At 38.9% G+C, this 15,017-nt stretch overlaps 1 long non-coding RNA gene across 1 annotated transcript; it reads right to left on the bottom strand.

The window, feature by feature from the left end:
* Positions 1 to 646: 646 nt before the first annotated feature.
* LOC142600487 (uncharacterized) lies at positions 647 to 14,729 on the bottom strand. Its single transcript, XR_012833992.1, has 2 exons — positions 14,413 to 14,729; positions 647 to 9,568 (listed from the first exon to the last, which is right to left on the bottom strand). It is a non-coding gene; the product is annotated as an uncharacterized LOC142600487 (long non-coding RNA).
* Between the last annotated feature and the right edge of the window lie 288 nt (positions 14,730 to 15,017).

Here is a 15,017-nt window from a genome sequence, read left to right as displayed (position 1 = left end):
GATACAAGTGAGATAAGTGCATAATACAGCCTCTGCACTGAGCAGGAATTGATCTTGCACATCAACAACATCAATTTTCTTTTCTCTCAGAGTTGTAAAGATCAGCAGGACATCGGTGATAACCAACACAGTTTATGGCACAGGGATTAATGGGATCTTTATGCCAGAGTAGTTGTTTGTCACATGTTTCTCAGAGGTGTCTCCTGAAATCAGTAGAAGTAATTTGGTGGAAAATCACCAACAGTCTACACAGGATCAGATTCCCATATGTTCTCTTATCCTGCTAATGATTTTCACCCTTATAAAAATGTCTCGTGAATAACAGTGAAAATAACATTTTTTTCTCTGAAGTAGGAGACTTTGTTCACAATATGATTATAAATATTTTTGGTTTCATGATAACAACAGTTGATAACTCTTGGTAGCAGAGATTAAGATAGTTATACTGGGGCAAAAAGCTTGTTCATATTTATGAATCAGGAAAAAATATTTAAAACAATGACAGTAGTCTTCAAGTATGGCATGATGTAGGACAGCCAGCCAGCCAACAGTTCTCACAGATGCCAGGCGGGGTTCTGTAGCTGATTTAAATGGGAACAGGATCAAATTCAAGTTCAGACAGAAGCAATATATTAAGTCCCCACTATTTCCATTACAACAGTATTCTGGATGTCTAGCCAAAAAAAGCAGTTTTATTGTGAATAAAAGCAATATATGGGAATGATAAAAATTGGAAGTTTTAACCATAAAAAAAAAATCATAAACAGCAACATTGTCAAAGGTAAATCATTATTGTCAAGCAGCTTGGAAATATGACGTAAAGAAAAATTCAACATGTGGCTTTTACCACTAGGGAACTGTGAGCCTAATTATGTGGGTACAAATGTCATCTTATAGTGCAAAATAACTGACGAAACTGTTCACATTGCAAGCAGATGCATTCTATCTCTAAAGAAAAATCAGCCTGTAGCTTTAAATCTTGTGTGGAAAACAAGTGTTTAAACCAGCAACTTAAGCAGTCTTTTTTTTTTTTTTAATGAGTATATAACACAAAAATAGAACTCTGAAGTCAGTGGGATGTTGCTAAAGATGCCTGTTATGTGACTTCATGTTAGAGATTATCAGTCGCCGCATCTCACATTTAACCTTCTCCAAGACATGCAGTATGACTTGCATCCATTCCTGCAGATCATTCTCAGCAAAGAGAGCAGACCACATGATGGAGCATGCTTTCAAGGTAGTAACTGTGATACTGTTCTTTTTCCAGCTCTAGACTGAAAGGGCATATCTGGGGAAGAGGAGACATGGTCAGAGGGTTATTGCATTTTGTTCTTCTGCAGCTGTTGAAACGTTTACAAAAGCAGAACTAACCAGGTACAAACCTGAGAAACTCCAAAATCTAAATCTCTTCAAGGGATCAGATCAGACCATTCCTTCCATCCAGAGACTAGCAAAACACAACAGGTTTTTCAATTACCTTCTCTCTCTGAGGTCTGTAAGTCCATGCAGCTCAGTCCCGTTCACCTCATTGGCATGGATTTAGCACTCCCAGCCACGACAGCTGTACTTTCTCCCATCCTCCCTCAGAGGATCGGATCCTCGGTGGATGTAAATCAATGCCATCCTACTCATGTCTGAGGGACTGTGCCACCTTGCAATAGCTGGAGGTCCAGCCATCTTGCTTCCTGAAAATATGCTGCTTCCAAAATAAAACTTCAAACCCCGGCGTGATTACATTTTCAACAACTCTCTTAACTATTATTAACAGCAGCTTTTTGCAAACCTAAGCATGTTCACATGGCAGCTAGACTGCGGAGGTTAGGGGTTTCTTGATGCAGAGTACATTCCTTGAGGAAAATTCACGAGTATGTTAAATAGCTAATCTCAATCTGTTCAACAGAGCAATCCAAACTTAGATGTCTTTGGCCAATCCTAGCTATTGATATATAGGGCAAATCAAGAGAGATCTTCAAAGACCTTCTTCCTCATTTTCCTTCCAAAAATGGGGATGTGGAGAGGTGTAGAAAGGGAAGAAGATAGCTAGCTACCAATCACTATCCCAGCTCAGCAGCCTATCTACCAGATTGTCAGATAGGAAATGTGCAGAAAAAGAATAAAATTAAAGTAGTTGTTTTATGAACATCCATACTTAGCAGTCTGTGGTGAAAATGGTAGCCAAGAACATTAATTATCTCAGTCACATTTCCACATTCTCTACTGTGCTTCTTTTTACTGTGTGGCACAAGCAAGAAAGGTGAAACATAATCAGTGTTTTTCCTAATATGTCCAGAATGATCTCATTACGGTGAATTTCTTCACTTCTGTGATGCCCATAATAGGGCATTCCTCCTTGAAATGCCACTTGCATTACTGCTGCATTACTTCAAGAGAAAGAAGAGTGGGTAAGTAGGAATAGGTTAGATACTAAGGAATAAGTAGTTTAAGACAGCCTCTCTACTGCTTTAATACCTATAGTTTATGCTTAGCAGATAATATGGTGGCTTCTTTTACAAATAACAATGAGTTTTGGAATGAGGAATTTCTGCCATCAAGAATTATTTATACTAATGAGCACTAAGTTTCTATCAGCTGACTTTTTCCTCATAATAATTAGTGAGAAAACATCTTAAACCAAGTACAGATCCTGACTTCCCTAATTATTGCAAACATACTGGGTGATACATTTAAGCAGTTAACAGATACACTCAAGTTAAGAGTGTGGTTGCCCTTGGCTTACACTTTGGTAGTCAACAACCAATGAATAGAAACCATTAATTCCAGCTCTTCGCAGACTTGCAATTTTAAATTCCACCTATAACAGGTATGGGTGTTTTTTAAATAATGGTTAAGTGGCACTGTAAATAATTATATATATAGCAAGTAAAACCAGATTGAACATCACAGAATGACTTAAGCCTATGTTTTTACCTAGTGTTTTTCACAAAATTTAGCTTTAGAATGTTATAGCACATTCCACACCAAAACCTACCAGTTATACACTAACAAACTGCAAAGAAATCTGTTGGAAGGATACATTATTTAGTGGGAAAAAACACAGAACTGTCTGAAGGCACTGTGCTATGCAGTCACAAAATCATATGGGACCATCAACCTTCAAATAAACAAGCAAGGGCCCCAGTAAACAGAGAGAAGATTTTCTCATTAACAAAACCCAAATGGATGGAATGCTATTTTTCAGAACAAAAATTAAAGACAGATGTGAAGTGCCAGTGAGAAGGGTTGAAAAATCATCTACTGATTTGAACAAGTTTGGCTGGAGTGAAAAAAGGCCTTTGTAAAACACACAGTAATTTCAGAGATGTTCAATATTACAAGTGCTGAATAATCAGTGATATTTTTTTAAACAATTCAACTATTTCACATATCTCCAAGATGAATGCTTCCATCTTATGGGAAGATACGGCAGATGACTTAAGAAGCCTGCAGACTGTTAGAGAATATTGAAGGGAAACCAGTGAAGGTTTAGACACACTACAGTTCCAGCCAGTCTTTAAAGAAGGCATTACATAAGCTTATATGTTCATTAAAATTGAACAGGTCAAAATTCCAGGCTCAGGAGTAGAAATCTCTCCCAGTGTTCCCTACTCCCATAAAAGCTTCAGAGCCCCTCTTCAGACTGGGAAAGCCAGTACTGCTTTAGCAGCAGTTTGCAGGAGGATTTGTGATGCCACAAGACCTGCTACAGACAAGATACTCACCATCGGGTTCTGCCATATCACCTTGGGTGATCCAAGTGCAATCCAGACACTTTCTGGGTTTGCTATGAAGTAGACCAACAGCAGAAATACAATCACCCTGTGCAGGCCTTTGAGACTAGAGAAGGCAGATTTCTGTTTTAGTTTGTTGCACTTTGCATGAACGGGACCAAACAGTTTCTGGATGTTCATAATGAGTAGATTAAGAGTATGGAAAAACAGTTTTGAGCAGAACAGGTCAGACAATATATTTCTTTCCCTGTCAAAAATGCTAAGCTTCACATAAAGAATTTAAAGCGGAAATATAAAAAATCTGATATTCTAAAGAGATCTGCAACAGCTGCAGTACCTTACAGAAGGGTGGTGCAGACTCTGTGCTTGCCCTGCCCCCTTCCCACTCACTTTATGCTCATTGATTAATTAAAACTTCCATCGTATAAATATACACACACATATGTTGTAGCTTCCCTTTCTGGCAAGAAGTTTTGCAGAAACTTTCTTGGGAAAGAATGTCTGCACAAGGAACCTGACCCAGAAGGGAGAAAAAGGTCAGAGGCAGCAAAAGTACACGTGTTTTACAATTTTCAGAAACAAAATAGCTGGCATTTCAGATACTCATCTTTATAATTTTAAAAATCCTACCTGAAAATCTGATTATTCATCCAAAAGTTTTTTGATGGAAATTTTTAGGTGGCTATTTTTAACTGCTAAGCACTATTTTAGACAATAATTTAAAAGTTTAGGTTTCTATACTTCTGGAATAAATACTTCAGTCGGTAACACATCTACTGCTGACACTGAAAACCAGGGTAAAGATTTGCTCCCCTCAAGAAATTGCAACTCAGCCCACACCTCTTCCACTCTCTTTTCTTCTCCATAATTTTTACAAGAGAGATTCTTTGTGGTACAACTAAAATTTGGGCTTTTCTTACAATTAAAAGCCTTGGTAGCATAGCTTTTAATTTTAGGTTGTCCAGCAATTCTCTTACAGTTTAGAGACCTTTTTCTCCAGTATAGTCCTGGAGAAGAGAGTTCTATCACAAAACCATGCACACAGATACTACTTGAGTGTTTTTCTAAATACACACATCAAGAACAATCTGATTAATTTAGAAGCTTAAATTAATGAGAAGAAATAAGCCAGGGATAAGAAAAGTATGGTGGGATAAGCTACGTAATTACTAAAGTATTAATCACCATGTGTTTTACCTGCTGAATGTTTTTTAACTTGATGAATTGACAATATGCCAATTAATAATAGTTATAGCATATCAACATTATAAATGTAAAATACACAACAGGAAAAAGTAGCTCAAATCCAGGAGAACTGTAAAAAAAAATCCCCAATCCTGAATCCAAAATTTAACTTGTTACAATCACTGTATTTCAAGATAAAACAAACCCCAGTGTCTATTATTAGGTGCTTGATTCTGTGAATTGCCAGTTGCTTCCTGGGAGATACTAAACACTAGGAGAATCCATAAACTGCAAAATCCAAGTATAAACTGAAGCTCACAATTTTGAGGAATTTGAGATGGGTACAATGAATTTCCCCAGGATTTGCCCAGTGTACTTAAGATATCCCATTTCTTAACCACTGTTTAGTGTCAGAGTATGCTGTATGAACAACGCCTGCAGATATTACAGTGTTTAGTACAAAGGACACTTTTCCAAGCTAGTTAGCTTAGGTAAGCCTCCCCTTGGCCCAACACCAAGATAGCTGAACATTTACTTACTATATGAAGGGCATCACTTTGACCTGATTAAGACATCAGAAGCAGACTAGCTTTTATAAATGAAGTAGCTATGTTGCTACTGCATACAATGCAAAACAAAATGGAAATCTGATAAAGAAACTCTCAGAGTTCCTCACAGGGTAAGGACAGTTCATAGAAACCAAACCCATCTGTGGGTGTAAGTCAACTGAACTGCAATGAATGCAATAGAGCAGCACCAAATTACACCACCAGAGCATAACTTGTCTGTTTTTTATAACTTACATGGTATAAATGAGTAAGTTTTAAACAGCTCCTCTGCTCGCTTGGTCTTGCTAACATAAATCAGTTGTTATATCAGAAAATTAGTTTTCTCCCAGGTTCTGACAGCTACTTCCTTCCATTGTCTAAGAAAAGATTTACTGAATTCAAAAATTCAGTGACACTGTCAAAGTCTAGTCCCTACAAAACCTTCATGAAAGGACTTTTGTCATTTTTGTGTAACACACGTAACAACTACCAGCAGTAGGAAGATGAAATTCGCCTCCCTCATTCTAACTCACTGCATGACAGAGTTCTCTGATTTAACAATGAGAAAACTGTGAATAATCATCCCCACCATTTCACTGACAAGATTGCTATAGCGTAGCACACACCAAGTACACAAAACTTTCCAGATGTCGAGAAGATGCAGGCTTTTTTGGCAAGGTGGTAGTGAATCTCAAAGTATGGACACATTGGCATAAAGCTGGAGAAGGACACCAGCAGAACAGATTTCTTTCTACTTCTATTAGATTTTCTACTTTGGCATTCGTCCTGGTTTTGGCAGGAATAGAGTTAATTTTCCTTTCTGACAGCTGGTGTAGTGCTGTGGTTTGGATTTAGGATGAGAATAACTGTGATAACACACGGATGTTTTTAGTTGTTGCCAAGCAGTCAAGGACTTTGCAGTTTCTCATACTGCCCTGCTAACAAGGCGGCAGGGGGCACCCAAGAAGCTGGGAGGGGACACAGCCAGGACAGCTGACCCTAACTGGCCAAAGAGCTATTCCATACCATATGACATCATGTCCCATTTATAACTGGGGACTGGACTGAGAGGCGTGTCAGCTGAGGCCCTTGTGCGACATCAACTTCTGTGTGATGGCATTTGTCTTCCCAAGTAACCGCTACACATGATGAAGCCCTGTTTTCCTGGAGATGGCTGAACACCTGCCTGCCGATGGGAAGTGGTGAATGAACTCCTTGTCTTGCTTTGCTTGTGCATGTGGGCTGGGAGGCTGGGCAGCTGGGGGTCATGCGTAGTATCGACTTTGGGTGATAAGAAATTGTGCTGTTCATCACTTGTTTTGTATATTATTATTTTCCTGTTCATGTTTGTCCTATTAAACCACGAGTTTTCCTCACTTTCACTCTTCTGATTCTCTCCTCTATCCCACTGGGGGGAAGTGAGCAAGCGGCTGCGTGGTGCTTAGTTGCCAGCCGGGGCTAAACCACGACAGCATTATAGCAACAATTCTCCTATACCTTAGTAAATGAAATAAAATTATTTCCAATATTTTCTTATTCTTGTGAAAGCTCTTTACAAAAGTGACATCACCATCTGGTAATATTCCTTCAGTCAAGTCTGAATGCACGGTTAAAAAATGAGGGAAATTATGTCAAAGATGATGTTGAACTTCCATGCTGAAGTATTTTAGGACTTTATTTGGCAAAACATTCAGCCTGGCAATACATTCATCCTTAACCTGAAGTGTTCCTTAACTCTCATTAAAATCAGTGGACTTCAAAAGCATATGTTTGAACTGGCCTAGAAAATAGAATGTGTTGAAGTCCTTTGAAAAAGCAATACCCTACAGACCCAAATCGCCCACTTATATATTGTACAGGTGTTGTGAGTTTGATTACATAGCAAATCCACAGGGAGGGATTACCTCTCTCCAACCCTACAGCAGTGGTGGACAGAGCACCCTGTCTGCATGTGATGAGATTTCCATGCCACCAGGGCAAAGTAGCCTAATAGAAGTTCATTCGTCAACTAGTCTAGTTGTGAGAAAGTGATTTTGCGTGAAAGAAACATCCAAATGAATAGGGGCTCTGCAGCCTCCTCTCTGTAAATACGTTTGTCCCCTGCAACTCACAGGCTGTCACAGAATGAAGTAAGTTTTCGTGGTCATCCCTTATTAAAATATTGGCAACTGTAGCAACATATACCATACTTTAGGGAGTTAATCACTCATTGACCCTCTCAGGGACCTATCTTCTATCTGCCTTCCCTATCTTCTGCGCTGTTGTAGTATTTAAGGGCCCATCTGCCCATCTGATGCAAACTGTAATTTCTCTCATGGAAACTCACAGATTTTCACCCATTGAGACTTTTGCCAAAGTTCATCAGATCACAAACTTGCAAACAAGGGGAAATGTTCAAAGACTCAGAGGGGGAGCTCACTCACAGAAATTGTCCTGAAGGCACTCTGATACAATATACATAGAGTAAGTTCAGAAGCCCTTGCCCATCTCCCAGAGACAGACTATACGGCAGATAGGAAAGGGTCAGTGTAAAGACTCTTGTTCTCTAAGAATCCCAAAACAATACAGAAGTTGCCTTTAACCGCATCAGTTAGAGATGCAGGACACTTTGCTTTCCTATCCTCTGGCTGATTCAAGCACTGAAGCTGTAGACAAATTTTTGGACAATGCTACCACCCCTGCCTGGAGGGCTGGAGCTCAAATACCTACATCATATAAAGCAGGCCAAAAAGACACAATTCTGAGAATTACTTCTGGACAGACTTGGAGTCAGCATGGCTCCATGGTGGAGATTTAAGGAACCATAATGGTTATCCTTACCTCTACTTCTTTAAAGGTAAACATCTGAACTTCCCAAATACGGGTTGCCTCACAAAAAAAAGAAGCATCTTCACCAAATTGACAGTGGTAAGTAACATTTTTCTAGCAATTACTAACATTGCCAGTTATTTTGAGTAAAACAAAGGCTTAAGTTGTTCGCAGGTTTTGCTGACAATTATGCAAGTGCCAGCACATGACTGGACATCACTTAAAATGCTTTAAAATCTGAGTGTGATTTAACTTTTGCTTGTATAGCATAAGACTTTTTTTTCCTGTTTTCATTTTTGGAAAAGACTCCTAGCATTTGACTTATTACATTTAGTATCCCACAATTTCCATTACTGAAGGTTTATCTGATTCTTGAATACCAGAATAAACTACTTGGAGCTCCAGCTTGGCATCTTCTATAGTTGTATGACATGACAGTAAACCATACAAGCTCATAGAATACAATCTTTAAATCTGTTAAGTGTGAGATAAATCAACTAATTAGCCAATGACTTGGTACAAACAGTGGGGAAGCCCAACATTCCTTTAGCGAACTGCAATAAATTGTGTTTCAGATTGTCATCAATAGTACAATAATCACAAAGTGAGAGATTAATTAATTATTAATTAACTATGAGTTGAAAACGTGTCCTACCACCTAAGGAAAGGAGAGCCAAACATTTACGGCACCAGTCCACATACATTCACAGTTTGTTTCCCTGATTATTCACTGAAACATGTGAATGAATAAAGATGTCCCTGAGTAAATACTGAAGTGAAGGCTAAAATTTAGATTTAGGCCTCTATCAGATAAGCCAAACACACTGGAAATCCTTCATGCATTTATTCGCCACATATTGCACCCAGCTGTATAGTACAAAGATTCTCGTTTTACAGATGAAGCACTGAAGCACAGGCTTAAGTCCATATCCTGTAAGCTATTTAGCCATCTAATCTCAGTTGAGTTCAGCATCTCTCAGGGTCTGTGCCTAAATGATATGACCCAGGTCATTCAGGATGCTTGCTCTAGAAACATTATTTCTTCCATAGCTTACAAAGTTTAAACAATTCCAGTCTTACATTTAGTCACTGGCAACCTGCCCATTTGAGAAATGTCATTTATGAAAGACTATAAGAAAATTTGCACCTTCTCACAAGTGTTAACTGAGGTCCACTGCTTGTTCCTAGCTTTGTTTTTCCTCAGAGAGCAAGAGCAATACATTTTTCCACAGCTCTTTAGCACCCTCTGTTGTTTTCTTTTTCTAATCAAAATTTCACTCTCTTTAAATTGCTGTGGCACTAAAAAAAAAGAATATATGAAAAGTCTTTTTCTAAAGCAGCATAAAAATAAGGATCAGTGATATAGTAGTGTGTAACCAGAAAGCAAGGAAAACAACAGAAAGTTATAGGTAAGTTTCTGTACGAATTCGCTCACGCAAAAATACTTTCTTGAAGGCAGAGAGATTTTTGCTACCCACTTCAGCAAAGAGTCGAGCTTACAACTGCATACCGTTTTTCTAATAAGACCTGAGCAGCGGCTGCAGAATTTAACCTTATAAATGTAAACTGGAAACCAAAATACATCACATTACACTACAATAACTATAAACAATGTGAACTAAGTCTACAGATTTGTTAAGTGTTTTCAAATGCCAAACTTGTAAGACCTAAGTCTGTTTTGGGTGATTACAAAAAGTGCCAAATGGATTCAGTTTGTTTGACAGTTATCCAGCCATTGCATGGCTACACATTATTATTACTTACTGTAAACTTGGTGGGGGAAGGGGGGGTGGGGGGTGGGGAATAAAACCCAACACACAAGCCACACACTCAAAGCAAGATGTAAGTTTGAATTGGACAAAGTCTGTTTGCATGAGAAGAAATACAATTGATCTGAGGATCTTCTGGAAATTCCTTAAATCTCTGAGGCTGCTCAAGAACAATTTTCATGGCTGCCACTTAAAATGCTTGTTTCAATTTATCTCTGTCCTAGTTTTGGCAGGGATAGAGTTAATTTTCTTCCTAGCAGCTGCTAAATTTTCACTGCACCTAGAACAACTTGTTTTGATTAGTATTTCTGAACAATACTGTGATTTAAATATAGATTAATGGCAATCACACTACTCTGAAATGAATCCAAAGAATTACAGTCAACCCAGCCAGTCTACTGCAAAAAAGAAGGAAAACTAATATTTCAGCAATATAAGCTGAATATAACTTTAGCATTTCTCCTATTTGCCTCCTCTGTTTTGAATGTTAACTACATCTGCGCCAGGTTTTCAAGCTCTGCTTGCAATGAATGAGTAGAGACTCTTTAGAAGAATAAAAAATCATTAATATTTAACAACAGTTTATTGTTGTGCAGGGACAGATCCTCCACTATCTTGTAACTTTCATTTGTGAGAAGCACAGCTGCCATCATACTCATTTCATCCAAATAAAAGGGAATGGGGAAATAAGTAATAGCTTTTTTTAATTAAAACAAACATCCTTTGAAAACAAACATTGTGTAACCTGGGAAGAACCTCACCAGAAAACACAAGACTATTGCTTCCATTGGGTGGGAAGCAGGTATGGTGGATGATGGGATGCCCTGACATGGCTGAGTGCTGGCAGCCTGCCTGCCTTCAGTTTGCAGCAAGATATCCCTACCATCACATTAAGTTCCACCCTCCCAGTTTGGGGGGGCTGAGTAAGGTATGCCCTGTCTTCCCTTCTCTATGCCAGAAGACACGCTCCCTTCTGTAGGCCAGGCATGGAAGTGTGGCTATCAAGTCTCCCTTGCACCCAAGCACTTTTCCAACACATTTTCCTCATGCCAGGTCCAGCACATCCCAAGATTCATGGGCCAAGGTCTAACACATCCCACTCTCCATGCACAGAGAGGCATGGGTCCCACACTGAAGGTAGGCAAAAATATTACAACGTAGTAAGAATCCCAAAATGGCATGACCCTTCCATGGGTGGAATCTGCACGGCATGCTGCACACTAGTCAGAGACCTGTTTGAACCTGGAGAACCCAGTGTTCCCAGCGTCTGAAGGGATGTAGGATTATCTATACTAGCCTCTCTTTCTTTAGAGTGAATACTGTTTCTTTAATAAATGGTATTTTAAGTGATACTTTACAGTGTTTGAGTGCCTTTTTTACTGGGGATCATAACAAACCAGCACCGCCTGGTGCAAAATGGATGAAAAGGACAGGAGAGCTAGAATGCTATAAAAGAACAAAGAACTAGAATTACATACAAGAATGAAATTTGAACAAAACAACAGCAAAATGCAGCACCATTGCCTTAGGAAGCAGAACCAAAATATACTAATTCAATGTAGGAACCCGTCAGTTTAAAATGACATAAAAAGCAAAAGCTCTGTCTCAGCTGCAGAGGTGTTAATGTAACAGGTGTTGGATTAAAATTAAGGCACAAACTTCCAGTTAAGATAGAAAAAGTACACACATAACCTTCTATACTACATACTCATGTTCAGGAGTAACTATTCCAAGTATGTACCAGCACAGAAAGAGATCAACATCACCTGCAGCAACAGAGTAAAAAAATCTTCTATTGTATCCTGCTTAGGAAAGTTAAGGTAGCACAGGCATACAAGGGGCTTCAATAAACATCTTATGGTATAGATGAGGGCTTTTCTCACTAATAAGAGGGAAAAAATTAAGCCTATCTCAGTCAAAGGGAAATTGTCAGCATTAGAACATACACATATAAGGCCCTGGTATACACATTTAAGCCACAGAGGAAGGCCCTAAAAAGAGGATGGAAAAGCCCCTCACAGGTGAACAAAGTTCAGAGGGAATCCAAGGAGCTTGTGACACAGTTTTTCAGAATAACAGAAGTTAGCACAGAGGTGCAGCAGCTTTGCCCCTATCCCTCAGTGCCTATCCCCATCCTCTCACCAGGGCATTAACTAAGAATGTATGGATTGGCTCCTCAGTAGGAATTAAGGAATCTGCTAGGTTTTACAAGGCAGGGGGAGGAACATCCAGAATCAGTTCCCCAGCTCCAAAGAAAGAAAAGTTAATCAGCATGTAAACTCAGGGGAGGAACTGGGAAAGCAGAGAGTAGCAAGTGTTGGTCAGGGGTGGGTGAGCAGCCTCTTCAGGCCCACTTTTAAGAATGTAAATCACTTGTACTATTTGACAAACTATTACAATCACACAGCTCTCCTAGAGACCTGAACTCAGTGATGTAGAAGAGCAGATGTTAATCCTTTTTCTCCACATTCTTATCTTAAACCTTGGGTCTTTTTGCAGATAACAATACACAGGAACATTATGCCTGTTCTTCAGATTTTTCTAGTACGTAACAAGAAAACAATGCTTTAAAGCTACTTCTCATGGCAGGACTGTTCCTAAACTTCTCTTTACAGTTACATGGCAAATGGGTATTATTTCCCCCCTCCAAGAACAATTCCACATTAGGATCCCAAATCCCTCACCCGTCCAAAAAGCTTCAATTCAAGATTACTCATCTGCTAAATACCTGTCTTCTACTGCACTATTTTAACTGAAATACAAGGTCAGGAAGCCAGAAACCTCTCCGGAAGCATAACTCAGCAATAGCTCATCTCAAATACAAATATCGGATAACTAGAAAATTTGTGTCAAGTTTTCTACTTTCAAGATTTTCTGCCATTAGAGGCAGAAATATTGTCCAATTGCTTTCCATTAACATAATAATGAGGCCTCCAAGCCTGTGGCTTAAATGTTGTCTGATGCTCAGTGCTGCATGATCTCAAGTCAATACAAGCAGCAAATGTCTTCCTGACTGTAACACATGGTCACATCACACCTCAACTCGTTTTGTTTTCTGACAAAGCAAAAAACAGTCAACTTGAAACCCAGGAGGCTGAACGTCCCACACATTCAAATAAATATTCCTAACAAAGAAGAAAATAAAAACCCCTCTTGCCCTGTCTGGAGGCAGAGGTATGTACAAGCAGCACCGTTAAGGAGATGAACATTTACAACTGAAATTTCTGCAGACCTAGTGACTTAACAGCCCAAGTGTCAATTGGTTCAATACAACAGTATAAAGCATGCATTTTTCTGAATTGTTTGATTATATTTTAAAATTTATGAAATGAAGAACAGTGATCCTGTACAGTAAGACTTACAGAGCCACGTAGTCTATAATGAAAAAAAAAAATCATAAACGTATATATGAGCCAAACAAGCAACACCTGCAGAATTTTCTCCCTCCCAAAACTGTTGATGTCTCAATCAAAAAATTAAATTACTTCTACCCTTTGCCTATAGGTTATGGAATGTCAGAGGACATGCAGCTCACTTGTTTGAAAGAATGGTGTTAGATACAGATGTTAACATCAATAGAGAATTTGAGGTTGTTATTTGCCTGATATGTTTAGGTGTGATGCTCAGTCCCTGTACTTGGTCTTCCAACCCAGACAGCAATGTCCTTCCACATATTCCATCAGTAAGTCTAAAACAAACTTCTCTGCTAGACATCATTATCTCACTTCCATACTGGCAGTAACTGTTTATTCATTAAAGTAAACAGATGTGGTTCAGGAACCCTAGCTTTTTTTTTTTTTTTTTCCTCTTTGTCTCATTTAATAACAAGGCAGAAATGAGACTACAGCTTGAAAAGTATATGTTCCACATCAATGTAAATGTATTTGCACTGAACTGTTTACACTGCCTGCCAACAGCAAGTTGTCAAATTTTCAATCCATAATACAGATGCTGAATTTGTAGACAGATGTTTCCAAGAAATATTCTCCAAAATTAACATGTATTTTGAGGAAGGCACCAAGTAATCAACTGGGATGGATCACTCATATGAAATATAGAATTGCTTGGGATACATAGTAACAGATATACTTAGATCCGACAAATGCGATCCTAAAATGAAATTCAACAATACCTACCACTCACCACACTCACTATCCATTACCACAGTGGATATGCAGCACAGTCTTACGCAAAAGAAGGAGTTCCCCTAAAAATGGAGGCAAAAAATCCCTTCTTCTCCTTGGTTTTGAGTTTTGGGTCTAGCAAGTAACCAGAGTAAGTCAGTGACTTCATATACTCTTCAGCAGCCTTTAGCAGGGGTTTCAATATGTTTATTATTTATGCAAAATAATGTGTTCACAAAATAACACTTACCTAAAATGTAGATCTGTGCCTGCACAGTTTTGGGAGCTGGTATCCCACTGACTCATCAAGGAAGAAGTTGGTTGCTCTGGACAAAATTTTAAGTAGAATTAGGCCAAATGCATTACCAAATTTGCTCTTATCCCCTTGTTTAAGCAAATAAATCCTTCATCCAGTGTACTCTGTAGACAGCAGATGATAAGTAAGCACAAATTATCTACCGTTGGCGTGAAATCAAGTACGTTTGTTGAAGAGCATGTATATATCCTGTGTGCATACAGCAGGAGTAAACATAACGAGACAAGAGAACAGAGTTGGCACCAGAAAGCTCACTGTGATGTGTGGAAAATCGGACTCCACAACTGGGAAAGTTGTAAAGTAGGTATGTTTATTCAGCGCTGGGCAGCACGGGGGGTCATCCCACCAAAATCGTGCACACCTTGCGGCAATTCCCTTTGAATTTTATACAACAAAATGTTACATATTCAAAAAGCTCCTATACATAGTCATGATCTTTCCGTGGAAAGGCGGTCTTATTACAATGAGTTCATTTCCATTGTCTCTGCCTTTAACTCCTCTCAGCTGCGCACATGCAGTGCCTCTTGGTGGTCGTGGGC

The sequence above is a fragment of the Balearica regulorum genome, chromosome 2 (genome assembly GCF_011004875.1).
Source record: "Balearica regulorum gibbericeps isolate bBalReg1 chromosome 2, bBalReg1.pri, whole genome shotgun sequence".
In the NCBI taxonomy this organism is placed as follows: domain Eukaryota; kingdom Metazoa; phylum Chordata; class Aves; order Gruiformes; family Gruidae; genus Balearica; species Balearica regulorum.
This window is presented reverse-complemented; position numbering and strand designations above follow the sequence as displayed.